The sequence below is a fragment of the Vulpes lagopus genome, chromosome 14, assembly GCF_018345385.1.
Source record: "Vulpes lagopus strain Blue_001 chromosome 14, ASM1834538v1, whole genome shotgun sequence".
NCBI classification, from domain to species: Eukaryota; Metazoa; Chordata; class Mammalia; order Carnivora; family Canidae; genus Vulpes; species Vulpes lagopus.
The window spans coordinates 19,004,857-19,018,740 of record NC_054837.1 but is presented as its reverse complement, the minus strand read 5'-3'; positions in this window follow the sequence as shown (position 1 = coordinate 19,018,740).

The window sequence follows — 13,884 nt, the reverse complement described above, 5'->3', positions numbered from 1 at the left end:
AAAGTTGTTTTTCTTAAAGATTTTATTTGATAGAGAGCATTCAAGCAGGGAGAGGGACAGAAAGAGAGGGAGAGGGAGGATCCCTGCTGAGCAGAGAGCCCAATATGGGGCTCCATCCTAGGACCCTGAGATCATGATCTGAGCTGAAGGCACTTAACCAACTGAGCCACTCAGGTGCCCTAAAATAAAGTTAAAAAAAATAACTGCATTTGACTCTGATGTGTTATAAAGTCATAAAAATATATACTTACAAAAATATATTTGAATTATGGTAAAGTACTTATTATTTGAAACATGGTGTGTTGAAAGAGACACAGAAGGGCATTATATAATCATAAAGGGGACAGCCCAATAAGAAGATTCCACAACTTTAAATAGTTATGCACCTAACATGGGAGCACCCAAATATATAAAGTAACAAACATAAAGAACTAACTGATAATAACACATTAATAGTAGGGAACTTTTACATTCCATTTACATCAATGGACAGATCATTTAAACAGAAAATCAACAAGGAAACAATTGCTTTGAATGGCACACTGGACCAGATGGACCTAGCAGATATATTCAGAACATTCCATCATAAAACAGCAGAAGAGATACCAAAAGTGACAAGGACAAGAAAGGATCAGAGAATATCTCCAGAAACAATGACAAAACAAGTAATAAAATAGCAAGAAATATATATCAATTTTTTTTTTTTTTTTTTTTTAGAGAGAGAGAAAGAGCACATGCGAGCAGTATAGGGAGGCATGGAGGATTGGTGGAGAGGGAGCAAGAGAGCTCCTTAAGAGACTCCATGCTCAGCACAGAGTCCAACACAGGGCTCAATCTCATGACCCTGAGATCTTGACCTGAGCCAAAAATCAAGAGTCAGATGCTTAAATGACTAAGCCACCCAGGTGCCCCTCTATCAGTAATTACTTTGAATGTAAATGGACTAAATACTCCAATCAAAAGACATAAGGTCTCAGAATGGGTAAACAACAATAACAAACAAGACCTGTCTTTATGCTGCCTACAAGAGACTCATTTTAGACCTAGGAACACCTGCAGATGGAAAGTGAGAGGGATGGTGAAACATTTACGGATGGATGTCAAAAGAAAACCAGAGTAGCAATACTTATGTTCTAGAAACCGGACCTTAAAACCAAGACTGTAAAAAGAAAGAAAGAAACATGATGGAAGCCATTCTGTACAGACATTGAACATGGCTGTAAATCATGAGTCGCTTCCTCATTATCCCGCAGGGGAGCTTCCTGATTTCTGACCAAACGCAAGTTCCTACAATTTAACTAACTTGGAGGAAAGAGGCAACTGCCCAGATGATTTGCACAAAGTGAGCTTTTGAATAAATTACTAAACTTGAACTAAAACATGAACTAAAAATGCCAACATGTGGATGATGCTCACTTGGCATGAACCAAGTGCTCAGTTTATGTTAGCATCTTTGTTCATTTTGTTCTGTTCATCAAGCCCAACTCCTTCAGAGGTCATTTCTAATGGCTCCATTGCTAATATTTCCAAATAAGACTTTAAGAAATATTTTTATTTTGAAATAATTATAGACTCACAAGAAATAGTACAGAAGGATCCCACATATCCTTCATTCAGCCTCCCCCAAAGTTAATAACTATAGTACCAGGAAATCAACACTTTGATAATCTTCAGACTTTATTCAGATTTCATTAATTTTTATATGCAGTCATGTTGTATGCTTCTATATAATTTTATTCCATGTGTGTATTCATGTAACCACCATGACAATCAAAATACTGAACTGCTCCATCATTTCCTAAAGTCATACCAACCAGTTTCTCTACCTCCTGGCCACCCACATTCCAGTCTTCAGTTCTATAATCATATTATTTCAAGAAGAATATGTAAATAGAGTCACAGAGTACATAACCTTTTGAAGCTATCTTTTTTTCCCACTGAACATAATGCCTTTGATATCCATCCAAGATGCTGGATATATCAATAGTTGGCTTGTTTTTATGATGAAGTAGTATTTCTATTCAAACGTTTACCAAAGAAATTCGAGAATTAATTCACAAGAAAGGATGACTTTCCTTCATTTTTTAGAAAGTATAACCAGATATAGATGAATCTGCAATGTGTACTTCTACGTGGATTTCATATAACCATGATAATAGAAAAAGCCATATGACACCTTGCTTGAGGATAGTCCTACCTGTTACATTTTCTCTGCAAAGCCTGCTCCACAGTGAATACTCCTCTCCAAGGAACCAAATTATTTCTCCCCGTGAATCGTGCTTCCTAGAGTTACTATTCTAAGACATGGTCTTAGAATATGCAGGAATGGTCGGTGAAACCAGGACCTCTGGGGGTTCAAGTACATTTTCGGCCTAGGACAGTGCCATTTGGAGTTAACCAGTTGCCAAGGTGACGGTATTAGGTGCTATATAAATGGATCATTGACTGAATGGATCTGTGACAGGCTGTAGCTAGAGTTTCTTCACTGTGTGTGAGAAGTCAGTGGCTGGCTACTAAATTATTCTAGCTACATACATCAATGCTTTTGTAACCTTTTCTGTCTTTCTAGAGAAGGAAAAATTATCTTTCAGAAGATAGTGTTTTCCAAATAGACAAAGAGAGATGGTCACACAAAGGAAAAAAAAAAAAGAGGTCAGGAAAAAAATGGTCCTTTACATCTTTAAGCTTTTAATGAACTCCTGGAAAAAGCTAGTAGGCTTGACACTCAAATTCTGTCTTCCATTACCCCCAAGAGAATTATTGTCATTGTCTACTTGCCTAGGAAAATAGCTCAGTTTAGGCTTCTCAGGGTGATCTTTCCCTGGGACAATTTGGGGTTAGTGCATCTAAAAGTAAACACAATGTATCTGGGATCGGTTTGCAAACAGTCTCACATATAAGGGTAATTACTACTCATGATTTTCTTCAAAAATCATAGGTGCCTATCTATTATTTAAGGTTTTACTTATACTGTCCAACACAGCAGCCACTAGCTGCATGTGGCTCTCCAAACTAATTAAAATTAAGTGAAATTTAAAATTCCGTTCCCCAGGCATACTAGCCACATTCCAGGCACTCAGAAGTCACATATGGCCAGCAGCTACTGCAGTGGACCTCGAGAATATAGATGATTTCCATAATCACAGAAAGGTTGATTGACAGCACTGCCTAGGGCAATCCGAAATGAATTGGTAACACCTCCCACACTTCCATCCTAAGGGATCATGCACCACTGTCCCAACCAATAAAAGAGGGATGTCTACCAATCATCTCAAAATGTCCACCAAATAAATTCAGAATCTTAACCGTGATCCTAGTTCTGGCTCCATTCCAGCTGAAGGCCCAGCTGTCACTGTTGTTTCAACAGCTCTTGATACAAGAGAAGGTGTCAGAGGGAGGCCACTTTCCACACACATTACCTTGGATGCCATCCTGCAAGGAGAGAGCATGGGTTGTTAAGAGTTATTGTGCTTGAGCCATTCAAAGCTTCCTCCCCGCTGGCTTAGGATCCTGCTATGCATAGCAGCAAGGTATGAAGCGATTCTAGCTCACTGGGCGGGGCGGTATTAATAATTTATCCTGGGAGGTGGTGACTGCACCCTATGGCCGCCCACTTGCGGCCTGGGGCTGCTTGCAAGCGATAAGAACTGGAAACCGGACCTCCCTCAAGATTACGTTACAGCCACTGCTGATCTTTGATTAGTCACCTACATTTCTGACCAGTCACAGAACATTGAAGTCAGGACCCGCAGTGAGGCGTGCTGAAGAAAAGTCAAGATGCTTTTGACTTCTCAGCCAAGATCCAGGTAGGTCTTTCAATGCATAGTTCTCACCAGAGTCTCACCAAACTAGCTCCCATCTCACCCCTTAGTTTCCCAGGCCTCTTGAGACACAGCCATTTGAATGACTTCTTCTGCCATTCTGCAGAGTTATTCCATGCTGAAGTATGGTTGTAGATGGAAGTGCATACCTCACTTAAAATACTCGCAACTGGGAGCATACAGTGTATGCACCCTGGATTCCTTGCTTTTGAGGCTTCCCTTACCCCCTCTTGATGAGCATCCCGTGGTGTTAATACACTTCCAGAGACATACTGGTGGGGGACTGGGGATAGCAGGAGTGCCCCAGGGTCTGTAGAGAATTTACAAATCATAATAAAACCAACTAACTGTCAATCAGTTCTTTTATATTGTCACCAGGCACCAGCAATTGTAGGCAGTGTCAGGGATAAAATATTCCACCAAAAGTATCTCTTGTTCCTCTAAGTTGTAAATGATTATAGCTCAATGATTTCTGTTGAGTTTCAATAATGTAGTTGTAAGCTCCAAATGAGCACACTTGTGGACTATCCTTTAAAAGGCATTGAATTCTACATAGCATTGGGAGATTTCCTAGTTACGTGGTCATCCTCTGACACACAGACTCAGCCACATATGTTCCCTTTTTTTTTTTTTTTAAGATTTTATTTATTTATTCATGAGAGACACACAGAGAGAGGCAGAGACACAGGCAGAGAGAGAAGCAGGCTCCATGAAGGGAGCCTGACACGGGACTCGATCCAGGGACTCCAGGATCACGCTCTGGGCCGAATGCAGGTGTTCAACCACTGAGCTACCCAGGTGTCCCACCACATGTGTTCCTATTCAGAGTATCATCATATTGAATTATAATTGTTTGTACTCACTTTGGGCGCTGGTCTGTCTGTCCAGGCTCTGTTGTATCACCCATTTGTGGACTTAAACAATGGATTAGAAATAATGATAGCTATCCACTTCTTTTTTTCTTTTCGGAGTTCTTTTTCTCATGTGCAGTTTTATTTTTTTTTATTTTTTTAAATTTATGATAGTCACACAGAGAGAGAGAGAGAGAGAGAGAGAGAGAGACGGGCAGAGACACAGGCAGAGGGAGAAGCAGGCTCCATGCACCGGGAGCCCGACGTGGGATTTGATCCCGGGTCTCCAGGATCGCGCCCTGGGCCAAAGGCAGGCACCAAACAGCTGCGCCACCCAGGGATCCCTCATGTGCAGTTTTAAATGAAGTTCATCAATCATAAAAAAAAAAAAAAAAAAAAAAAAAAAAAACATTTGTCTAGAGGCAGAATTAGCCTTTAGAATGGTACCCTGAAGATCCTCACCGAGAAAACTGTGTGAAAGCTACTGTGGCTTAGCAAGGGAGAAAGTCAATAACTATGCAACAACAAAATGTAAGGAAGTGGATACATATATAGGAAAGAAAAAAAAAGCAAGTTTCAAAGAAGAATAGCAAGAGAAATGGTAGAAGATCCTGGTTTTACTGGTAGAAATGAAAATGACAGTGTCTAAATGTCTCCATTTTCACCAACTTGAGGCTTGTTCTAAAGCAAAGAATGTCATAATGTTAATATTATGAGCCTGGCTACCCAAAAGGACAATGACCAGCCCGTATATACAAACAGAAGCCTGGCCCACAGCCCTGCAGCAATCACCCCAGGACACCCAACCCATTACATATAACAAACAGCCCGGGAAGCCAGCCTGCCAGGTGAGACTTGCCAGGAGCCAGACTGCCGCTATCTCTAACAATCCAGGAAAACCAAGAAATAGCCCGGATCACCATCAGCTCAAAATGGTCAGGACTTGATTCATAATTGCCAACCCTCCCCGCCTTTTTGTTCCCACTTCCAACTGAGGACCAACCAGGGACAGTCAGATAAGCTCCCTAATTGCTCACATAGAATGCCCTGTTTCTAGTTAGTCTCTGCTTTCAGCTTCCCGAGCCAACAGCCTCCACTCAGAGCTGACCTAAAGCCTTCCTCTCTCCCCACTCATAAAGCTTCCCCATTTCTCTGCCTGCCTTAGATTCTCTATCAAAACGCAAGCGATGGTGGCCGAGTCCCTTGTTACAGCAAGCTCTGAATAAATAGCCTTTGATTGGAAATAAACAAAGACCAACCAAATGAAAGCAATCAGCCATGAGCTGATTTTTATAGAAGGAAAACTTCAGAAATTTTTACTAAGTGTAATGAACACTCTTGTGAGTTGTTTTGGTGGAAATTTTCAACTATGGAGACATCCGAAAGCTGCAAGAATTGATCTGACGATACAAAGACATGGATAATACTGCCATTTCTGGAATGTATTGTGAAAAGGAATTTTTGTGAATCTCTACCAAATTTATCCTTTTAAGACTTTTTCCTCTTGGGTGTGCCTGGCTGGCTCAGCCAGTGGAGTGTGTGATCCTTGATCTCAGGGTTGTGAGTTTGAGCCCCATGTTAGATATAGAGATTACTCAAAAATAAAATCTTCGGGCAGCCCTGGTGGCCTAGCAGTTTAGTGCCGCCTTCAGCCCGCGGTGTGATTCTGGAGTCCTAGGATTGAGTCCCATGTCGGGCTCCCTGCATGGAGCCTGCTTCTCCCTCTGCCTGTGTCTCTGCCTCTGCCTCTGTCATGAATAAATAAATAAAATATTTAAAAAATAAATAAATAAAATATTAAAAAAAATAAAAGACTTTTCCTGCTTGCGTATCTGTTGCTTCATATCCATTGAACATGCATATGCAAAAAAATCACTATTAAAGTCATTGATAAATATGCAGAAAGCCTAAAAACATAACATAAAGTTATTTATTATTCATTATTGTGACAGACAAATGGTGCAGGTAGAAATTTTTCCCCCTTTGGTCAAAAGACATATTACTGTGATTATAAAGTACCGACCCATTACTTGTTTTCCTATTTTGGACCGTAATATTTTAATTGGAAATGTTTTACTGGCATGATTTATATATACAAAGTTCAATGAAGCAAATTGCATTCCATTTATTTTCTGACAATTCTATAATTTGTTCCATTTCATAATTATTAAGGAAAATAATTTTGTTGTGGAGAAAAGGAGGATATTAAAAGTGACCGCTGCAGGGGCCAGATTTTCCAGATATGCAGTTGTACTGTCTAATGTCCTTTTTCATGGCCACGTGAGTTCCTGTTGTGTTGAGTCACCAAAAAATATTGACCCACTGGCACCTGGGTAGCTGAGTCATTTGAGGGCCACACTTTTTATTTCAGTTCAGATCATGACCTCAGGGTCCTGAGATGGGGCCCTGTATCCAGCTCCATGCTCAGGAAGGTGTTGGCCTGAGAATTCTCTCATCTTCTCCTCCAGCTTCCGTGCATTCTCTCTCTAAATTTTAAAATCTTAAAAAAATAAAATAAAGATAAAATATTGACTCAGAACCCAGAGGAGAGTATTTAGGATGTTCTAAGGTTTTTGCTACTATAAATAATTCCATACATCTGACTTTGAGGCACAAATATACCAGAAACTGCAGGATACTGATTTCCCAATTGAAATTGCTAAATCAAGGTTTATTTCATTAATATTTTGCTCAACATTGCCACACTGCCCTGCATCAAGTATGCATGAATTTACATTCCCAGCAGGGCCCAAAGATGCTTGTTCTTTCCATCACAGCGTGGCTTGGTATGTATTACCAAAAGTCTTTCTAGTTACTTCTTTGGCGGATAAAAAAGGAGCATTTCTTTAATTGTAAGGAAGGTTAAGCCTCTTTTCATGTGCCTAAAATCCATATGAACTTCTTTGTTTTTAATCCACCATCTCTCTCCTCCCCCTCTCCCCCAACCCCTTTTTGGATTATGGGTTTTTCTAATTGACTTGTAAGAACTCTTTATAACTTAAGGAATTTGGCCCTTTGACGTGGGTTGCAAATAATTATCTCCATTTGTTCCTTGCCCTTTGACATCTAGGATTTTTCAAAATTTGCTTTCTATTTGAATACAGTTAAACTGGATTCAATGTCTTTTCCTCAATGGTTTCTAGGCTAGGATTTTGTTCATCAAGGCTCTAGGCTAGGCGTTCTAGACTTTGAAGTGACAATACTGGCTCCAGGTGGGAACCTTTTTAGGAGGTTTTAGGGGGAAATAAGCCTAAAAATTTACAGAAGAAGTCATGAGGTACTATGAATAAATTGCTCTTTTATGGAAAAATATGTAAGATTTTGAAAGCCTCCTCTAAATAGAAGCGCTATGGCAGGAACACTGTTGCTCTTCCTGCCAACCCGATATACAGATGTACACACACACACACACACACACACACACACACACACACAGAGTGTTCTCCCATTCGTTTTAAGAAATCAGGGAGGGGGCACCTGGGTGGCTCAGTCGGTTAATCTGGTAATTTCAGGGTCATGGGATCAAGCTCTGTTTTGGGTTCTGCACTGAGCATGGAGCCTGCTTGGGATTTTCTCTCTTTTTCTCTCTGCCCTTCCCTGCCCCCCTGCTCACACACTCTCTCTCAAAATAAGTGAATGGGATCTAGGAAGGAAGGAAGGAAGGAAGGAAGGAAGGAAAGATGGATGGAAGGAAGGAATCCATCAGGGAGGGTTGTAAGATAAGAGGCCCAAGATTTTCAGAATCCAACAAGTTGGAAATGAGATCTGTCTCCATTGCTTCCTGATTGAGTGGCTTTGGAAAAGTGTCTAATCTGGCCAAGCCTCAGTTTTTGCATCCATGAAATGGGGGGAAAAACAGTACTCCCTACCTCTCAGGGTTGTCTTTGGATTGAATGAGGTAATTAGCCCATGGAGCCCAAGATGGCTTATCATATGATATGAGCCATTCCCATTTATAAGCACTTGCTATCCAAGTAGTATCCAAGTATCTTGTATCCAAGATACAAAACACAGAAATACCCACTGAGCATCATAAAATACAGATGTGGTCAGATGAGACAAGCATACTAGTAACAAACATACCAGGCCAAGAGAAAGAGATGAGCAAAAGGGCTATTGGTATACAAGGTCCATTTGGAGCCTTCGTGCAGGAGGGGATATTTGAGATGGCTTTGAAGGATAGGATAAGAAATGCTTTCAAGCATTCTGGGGGAAAAAAAAAGGCAGAAAAGTCAGCAAATGTCTAGATTTGGGTGGAAGACAGGATACCTAGGAATAAACGGTGAGCTAGGCAAGTCAGCTGTAGTCAGTCTGCTGTGGTCCTTTGTAAGGTCTTTCAAATGTAGAAAGCACTGTCTCTCTTTTCTCTGCATTTTGCAAATAGCAAGGATTCCTGGCATGCATCCCCCCTTCCTTGTTACAGGGCTAGAAAATCCTTCCCCAACTCTAAGGCAGGCACATGGCTGCCAGGCTAGAAACTAGATTTCCAACCTCCCTTGCAGTTAGGAGTAGCCATGTGACTCACCAATGGAATGAGAGCAGAAGCAATGTGTGCACATTCCGCATCATTTTTCTAAAAAGGAAATTGTGTAGCTTCCTCCTCCATCTTTCTCCTTCCCAGGGACATGGAGCTGGATTCCACAACCCTGAGATATAACCTGAGCCAAAGTAAGAGTTGGACACTCAACCAACTGAGCCACCCAGGCACCCCCAAGTATCAATATTTTAAAGATAAAATTCCAGTTAAGAGAGGCTAAAGGGGGGAGAGAAGGAAAAAGGGGAAGCGGGAAGGAGAAAAAAGGGGCTAAAGACCTGACAACAACATGTAATCCCTGACCCTACACTGAATCCTGCACTGGATTGGAAAATGCCAGAAAGAAAGTGACTTAGGAGTAAAGGAAGCACAAATGATAAAGCCAATGGGATAAGCAGTTAACAGTCAGTGAATCTGGGTAAAGGGCATAGGAGTCTTTGTACTATTCTAATTCTTGCAAATAGGTTTTAACATCAAAAAAACATATACAACCACTCTTTCTTTGGTCCCAGGTGTGGTTTTGAAAAGTTTCTGATGATTATAAGGCTAATTATATTGGTTGTATTTCCAAAGAAATAAACTCTTACCTGTAACTATTGTAATGCTCTTTGCTCTTCTCTTTGTTGTCTAAAAACAAAACAAAACAAACAAACAAAAAAACGTTTCCTTTTCTCCTTTCCACCCAATCCCAAAACTGTATCTGAGACTTACTTTTCCAAATATTCTTGCCTACATTCTGGTCTTCACAGTAACCAGGGCAGTGTGAACGCAGAAATCTCAAGATATTGCATTCTAGACTCAAAGTTCTCTAAGTCTAAGGTATGACTATTTAGAACTAATATATTGCCAATAACAAACTTAGTCATACTGTATTGTACACAGATATACTGTATTTAAATTTTTAGTATTTTTTATTCCTCATGGATTTTTGTATTAATTTTGATTTTTTAAAAATAACGCATTAAAATACTATCTTGAATTTTCTGGTGACCCCCTAAACTTCACACTTGAGATGAGTGCCTCACTTGCCTTATCCTAGTCCCAGCCCTGTTGTGATTCAAAGCTTATTTTTTAAAAAATCAGACATAGACAGAAAGTATTGCAGAATATTGGTGAGGCTATGTAGCTGTTTGGTTTATTTCTCATTTGGGGCTGATTCCTTTTACAGTATGAAAAGTGCAATTCTGTACAATATTGTCCAAAAAAAGCAAAGTAATTATACATATGCTGTAAGAAATTTTTTCATTTGCTACAAAACTTCCTAATCTAGCCAACCTCCAAAAGACCATGTAGGAATTGTGGACTAAGTTATATAGCATGAAAAAAAAAATGTCCATCAAGTGATAAATGGATTAACCAAATAGGATATATACACGCAATGGAATATTATTCAGCTACAAAGAAGAATGAAGTACTGACACATGCTACAACAAAGATAAACCTTGGAAAATTGATGCTAAATGAGATAAACCAGGCACAAAAGGTAAATTTTATATCAAGTGCCTGGAATAGGCAAACCCATAGAGACAAAATAGATTAGTGGATGCCAGGGACTGAGGGGAGATACCAAAGGGGATTGATTACTAATGAGTACGAGGTTTCTTTTTGAGGTGACAAAAATGCTCTGGAATAGTGGTGATGGCTGCATGGCTTTGTATATATATTAAAACTCACTGAACTGTACACTTTAAAAGTACATATTTTGAGATACTTGAATTGCTCAGTTGATAGAACATGCAGCTCTTGATCTTGGGGTCATGAGTTTGAGTCCCACATTGAGGGTAGAGATTACTTAAAAACATAAGTAAAAGTACGTATTTTAAGGATATATGAATTATATCTCAATAAAGCCGTTATTTAAAGAAATAAAAGAAGGGAACAGGGAAGAGATATTCATGACAGAACTAACAAGAATGCTACATATAAGAATGTAAAGGGAATGTTTGTAAATCAAGAAAATATCCTGCTGAAAAGTGGAGACAGCTAGAAGTGGTGAGAAGTGTAGTAGCTTCAGCTGGTGTTTTCAATGGGTCTACTTCTGGCTTTGCTAACTGTTTAACCTTTCTTTTTTTTTTTTGTTTTTTTGTTTAACCTTTCTTAGCCATGTTTTCTCATTTGCTAAAATGTGGATAGCATCTACTTCCCAGGATTCGTATGAGGGTTCATTAGGTCACACATACACAGGCTTGACACTCCATATGGGGGCAAATTTCTACCTTCAAGAGGGGATCAAGGGGACATCAGGCTTATTTTTGGAACTGTAAACATGCTCTCCATATATCCAGAGACAATAGTGCTCATGCTTGTAGACATTAACAACTACCAATCCACGTTCCTCCTCATTGGTAAATATTCACTGAGTATCCACAGAACAAAGGGTGCCATAAGACGTATTCTTATTTTTTAAAAAGTGGGAAATAAATCCACAGCTGCTCAGGAGTACCTCAGGAAGATCTGGCAAGTCTCTGTACTTTATATGGCAAATTTGTCCATTAAAGACATAGCGCCTAATTGAACTATCTACTTGAGATAAAAATATTTCAGAAGGAATCTCAAACATGAGAGGGTAGCAGAAAATCCCTATCAGGTTAAGCCACGTATAGGCTACAGAAGTACAGGAAATAGAAAAGCAAAGTAAACAAAGCAACTATCCTCAGCCAACCCAGGAACTCATCATAAAACTGAATGTGGGTGGGAGAACTCATTGCATGGGAACTGGAGGAACTGACCCCTGCCATATTGATTCTTTCACATTCCATGGAAAGCCTGGCCTGGCCTTTCTTTTCTGAAAGGTCTAAAACGTATCCCTGAGGAGGCAGAGCAAGTAGAAGCTGCTTCTAAAATCCCCCTTCCAGGGTGGTCTGCTTTGCTTACAGCTGTTGGCTCTAAGGAGGGCCCAGATTTTGTCTGAATGTTTGCTAAGGCATCTGGGGACTTCAGAGACACCCCCCCTCCCGCCCTGCCCCATACAGGCACACTCTCAGGGGATTGGAGTGATGCTGGATTTCAGAGTTTCTACCTCCTGTGGCAACAAGTCTCCGAGAGCCTTTGGAAGGCATCTGAGCTTGTCGAAAAAAGAAAGTATTTGCCATCTTGGATCGTTAAAATATTATGAAAGCTGGGGCAGCCAAAAACTCTAAAAATCAATACTGGAGACAGGCACTTCTGGATTTTCTAGAATGGACTTCCTACTTCAGGAAAGTAGGAAATGACTGACTGATGATTTCACAGGATAACAAAGACATACAAAAGCCTGTGATATATAAAGGATTACTTCTTTTATAGTAAATTAGAATTAGCAAAAATGAGTCCCTTTAAACAAGGTAAATTTATCCATGGCATAATGCCATGCCCAAAGCAGCATTTAAATGATACTTAAATGAGCAATCTGTCGAATTATATCTAGTATTATAATATTCATTAATTTTGAAAGAAAAACTTCCATTACAACTACCCATGTGCTAACAACAACAACAAAAACCCTCTGATATAAACACAGACTGTCCCAATTCAATGATTACTTTTTGGTTTAACAACCCAAGACTACAACTAGAAAGCTAGGTGAAACAAAAGGACAGAAAATAGTGTGATTTCCTGGAAATCCCACAATGCAATTTCACTTTGAACTTGCCAGCACATATCCCCGCATGATCTGCATGCAACTGGGTGGCGTTTTGTTCTAGAATGATGGGCCCCAATTAAAAATAATGAGGCCTGTCTCCAGCCGCCAGACCCAATTAGAGATAATGAGAACTGATAGGTCCTGAAATAGATTCATTTTTCTCTGATAGACGAATTGGGACAGGGGCCTTAGTAGGGGTCACTGGGCCAGGCCTGGCAACAAAGCATGGGTCACTCAGGCTTAAGGAGCCCTTACGAATCCAGTTATTAAATAAGGAAGTAGGAATAACCCCGCAAGTCGTTCATCCATCAGCCACTTATAATCTGCCACATTCAGATATGCGCTGCTAGCCAAACGCTGTGTCTGGTAATATTAAAACTTTCTGATAATGACTATATGACTTAAATGATTGTTTTTAAAAGCACCAAGAAGGTGGCTGACTTCATGTATGTCTGTGTATGTGTGCCTGTACACATACACACACACACTCGCAATCTGGAATATTTATAAACTTACAGGACAGTTAGCAAAACAATACAGAGTTCCCCTAGATCCTTCATCCAGTCCCCCCTAACAACAACATCTTACATAACCTGGCACATTTGTCACAAAAAAGAAATGAAATTAACATTACTGTCAACCAGACTCATGAGCCTGGGAATGAGAGAAGTGAGACCAAGATGGCAAAATGGGATTGGAGTAGGGGAAGGAGGCAGCAGGAAGTAATTCTGGCATCTACAAACTGCAGGGGATCTGGGCAACTGGGACAAAGATGGAGCTGCTCACCTGGTGGAAGAGGAGAACCCTTGGACAGGTACAAGCAGGCAAGCAAGTTGTACCAAGGATTCTGATTGGCCTCTTCACAAAGGCCATTGCAAGCTGTATTTTTTTTTAAAGATTTTATTTATTTATTCATGAGAGACACACAGGGAGAGGCAGAGATACAGGCAGAGGGAGAAGCAGGGAAGCCCAATGGGAGACTTAATCTCAGTACCCAGGGATCATGACCTAAGCCGAAGGCAGACACTCAACCACCTGGGGCCAGGTGCCCCAAGG